We start from the raw sequence: 4132 nt of genomic DNA on the forward strand, positions 1-4132 counted from the left end.
CTATAACAAGCAGCTTGGGTATGAATGTACATGGGTTTTTGGGATAATTTGTTTTTCACCTGCAATGCATAAAATATTTAATCATGTTAGGGATGTGGAAGACAAGCTCCTTTTTACTTGTATTCATTGTAGTCATTCAGTTGAAAAACAGAATGTAACCATACTGTAATTTTTATATTACCGGAAAGATTTTGCTGGGGCATATAAGTTGTAAGGAAAATAATAAAGGTAGAATTAAAATTGGTTAGAAGGAAAACATCAAGAATGAGAGAGTTAGAAGGAACTTTCTAACTCTTTTTCCTTTTTTTTCCTTTCTAGGAAGCATCAAGAATAAAGGCAGCTGGGTGAAGGGTGCTCATTGGTGGGGCAATGTCCTTAGTGCTTGTCACTCCCAGCCCCTGGAAAAAAGAATAAAGATCGAGTTAGAAGGAAAACATCAAAAATTAAAAAAAAATAGGCGAACATCAAGAGAACTGGAAGGAGAAGGAAAACATCAAGAGAGATAGAAGGGACATTTCTGGATAGAGATAAGAAAAATGAATAGGTTAGACCCGTGCGGAGGTGGTGCAGAGTGCCTCGGCCCGGGCAACTCTCAAAGTGTGTCATTGCAGGGGCTGCAGCGGGGCCTCTGTAGAGAAGGCAGGAGATTGACAGCTTCTGTTAAGGCCAGGAGCAGTGACAGCCATCAGAAGCAAAAGCGGCTAGCAGAACTACGGCAAACGGGAATCCCTGGATTCGGGAAATCTGCACGGCATACCCCTGCAGGATCACACTCCAAGGAAGATTCAAGTCGTTCTAGATCAAAATCAAGGTCCAGATCTGAATGTAGGTCTAGATCCAGAAGAAGTTCTAGAAGGCAGTGTACAAGGTCGTGATCACGACCCTCTCCCACAGACGATCCCGGAGCAGGTGTTACAGCCGAGATTGTCGAAGACGTCATAGTCACAACCATTCTCCCATGCCTACTCGAAGGTGTCATATTGGAAATTGGGCAAATCCTGACCCCAACTGTTGCCTTGGAGTATTTGGATTGAGCTTGTCCACCACAAAAGAGACCTAGGAGAAGTGTTCTCTAAATATGGCCCCATTGCCGATGTGTCTATTGTGTATGACCAGCAATCTAGACGTTCAAGAGGATTTGCCTTTGTATATTTTGAAAATGTAGATGATGCCAAGGAAGCTAAAGAATGTGCCAATGGAATGGAGCTTGACGGACGTCGAATTAAGGTTGATTTCTCCATAACAAAAAGTCCCCATACCCCAACGCCAGGGATTTACATGGGGAAACCCACCTACAGCAGTTCATGCTGACACGATTATTATGACAGAGAATATGATCAGGGTTATGATGACCGGGACTATTACAGCAGATCATACAAAGGAGGTGATGGATGGAGATCTGCTCACGACAGGGATCAAATTTACAGAAGGCGGTCACCTTCTTACTACAGTCGTGGAGGATACAGGTTACCTTCCGGATCGTGATTATACTCACCTCGTTGCTATTAAAGCATGAAGTTGAAGACTTTCTGAAACCTGCCATAAAGCTGGGATATTGTTGTGGACAATATTTTCCATTGTCTCCTGTTTAAAAAGTGAACAGTGCCTAGTGAAGTTAGGTGACTTTTACACCTTTTATGATGACTACTTTTGGTAGAGTTGAAATACTGTTTTCATTCTGCATTTGTGTAGTTCAGTGCTTTGTTCAAAGTTAAGTGTTTTCAGAAAAGTATGTTTTGCATGTATTTTTTTACAGTCCAAATTTTGATGGCTGAGAAGTTTCTATTGTACAAAACTTCATTTAAAATGTTTTTCTACTGAATCCAGGGTATTCTGAAGATCGAAGCCTGTGTGTAAAATGCTACCAAATGGCAAAAAGCAACAATAAACAAGTTTGATTAAAAAAAAAGAAAAGAGAATATAGAACACAGAATGGAGAATAGAAAATAAAGAAGGAAATCATCAAGAGAGAGTGTGTCTTTTTCCCTAACCCCCTCAGATTAAAAAATAAGTCTTACAATACCCTGACTCTGTATTCCCTTTGGGCCCTGTGCTGCTGGAGGCTGGTCCCCCAGACAGCAATACTCCAGATTCCATCCTGGAATCTTGTTCAAGGGAATGGCTTCCACTATGCCTCCTTGTCCCTCAAGACCCAACAAGATGCTCCACCTAGATTCAGAAGTGCAGCATTGAGAACATTCTAGGACCTGCACCTCCATACATGCCCAGACTGACAGAGGACTACCACTGCACAGACAGACTGACTGAGGCTGGCTCATTAAGCAGCTTGAGGCAGGCCTTCTGTGAGCTTGAGGAGGAGCTGTTACCTGTATAGGTCTGGGTCCCTGGGCGTCTCCACTGTGAATGTAGTTGTGCTAACTCAGCAGGATGGAGGTAACTGCTCATCCCATGATATCACTGCCACTGAAATGTGCTTCAGGGAGAGTGGTGGGTTTATTGCCAAAGTAAGTTTAAATGAGATTAGGTGTCTAAATCAAATTCTCTGTCTTCTCTCCCTCCCTCCCTCCCTCCTCCCCACCTCTAGAACACTAGCCTTAGAGAGAACATTGACCAGCTTTGGGTCAGAACGGCAATTCAACCTCTCTCGTATTATTATTCATTTGGTATCAGTAGGTACCACATGGAAACATGGGCTATGCTTCCATCTGTCCTGTAGAGTTGATCATCCCAAGGGTCTTGGAGAAGTTCATGGGTATAGAAGAGGTATTCTGCCAGGGTCACATGCCAGAGGCAGGGCAGAGCCATCTACCAGGGCCAGTCTGCTCCAATCTGAGCCCCATTCTGGTACCAGGAGTCACCCATTTGAAATCTACTGGATTTTTATGTTTCTCTGTTCCCACCTGGCTCTTGTGTGGGGAGAGGAATAATTTTTGGCACCAAGTTCACTCTAAAGTTGTAGCAGCATGGTTACAACAGAAGGAAGGCTGTGAGGTAACACAGAAGCCAGCTGGTGAGATTTGCATTCTGGGTAGCCTGCAGGTGCTTTTGGTCTACACATACCCCCAAACATCTGAGACAAAGCCTACGTAGCTCTTACCTGTGTGTCTGGTGTTCAGGTGTACCTGGGTACCCTGAGTTCCTTCCTGATGGCTTTGGAACCCTGAGGTGGGGTACTCTTCCCTTGATGCATTCTCCTCTTAGCCCTGGACCCTCTCAGTGCCGGGGCACTTAGGTACCATTTTCAAGGTCAATCAGTCTCTGATTCCTGCTCCCGAGGGAAGCTCAGCCAGACACTCTGTCCCATTAGGTGCTCTGCAGGTAGACATGCACTTGGCCCTTCTGTCCCAGTTTGGCCTATCTCTTCTTTACCATCTTCTGTACCAACAAGACCAGGCAAGGTCTGCATGGGGGAGTCATTTCACTTCCCAATTTCCTTGTCTGAAAAAAAGAGGGTGTCCTGCTTCCGCTACACCTCTGGATAGAAGCAAATGCTGAATACTAGAAAGTTCTTCACTTACGTGAGGCAGGCACCCAGCCACCAGAGGGCACCAATGAAGAATGAATCCCACAGAACCAGCTAGGAGGCCTCCCAGAGAGCCAAAGAGAGAGTGGCCCTGCTGGCCCTGTAGGGTGCCCAAAGATGGGGCTGTCTCTCTCGGGGAACGCTATTCATTCTTGAGGAAAGATGGTGTCTATCTGCACCTCAGGTTCTGTCTTGGAGGAGGAATCACCACTTTGACACAAATCTCTGAGATGCGGAAGGTCACTTAGCGCCCTTCCCCACTGCAGCCGCCCCACGGGGCCCTTGCTCGTCTTCAATGGTGCCTCCTTGCACCCATGGTTATGATATGTGATTTATTGCAGACTCTAGGGCAAAGTGTTCCTGGAGAGGCTGGGGTGGAGGAATGTGTCCTAAGAGATCCCCCATGCTCCTCCCAAGCATTTTGGCACACTGAACCAGCTAGTTATTGAGGTTCTTTAAGCAGGAACTTTGGCACGTGTGAGAATGTGCAGTGGCCTTCATGTCAGCAACTGTCCCATACATAAACAACAGTGCCTTCTGACCATTATGACCATTTACTCAGTCTCACCACGCTCTGCAGCATTGAACACAACCGTTTAACAGCCAAGAAAGCCAAGTCCTTCTTCAAGGTCATGCAGTGTAGTCAGA

The 4132-nt window shown here is 45.6% G+C and overlaps 1 pseudogene; it reads left to right on the plus strand.

Annotated features, from left to right (window-relative positions):
• Positions 1-514: 514 nt before the first annotated feature.
• On the plus strand, positions 515-1917 carry LOC101834851 (annotated as a pseudogene).
• Positions 1918-4132: the final 2215 nt, after the last annotated feature.

Source organism: Mesocricetus auratus, unplaced genomic scaffold, assembly GCF_017639785.1.
Source record: "Mesocricetus auratus isolate SY011 unplaced genomic scaffold, BCM_Maur_2.0 Super-Scaffold_4256, whole genome shotgun sequence".
Classification (NCBI taxonomy): domain Eukaryota; kingdom Metazoa; phylum Chordata; class Mammalia; order Rodentia; family Cricetidae; genus Mesocricetus; species Mesocricetus auratus.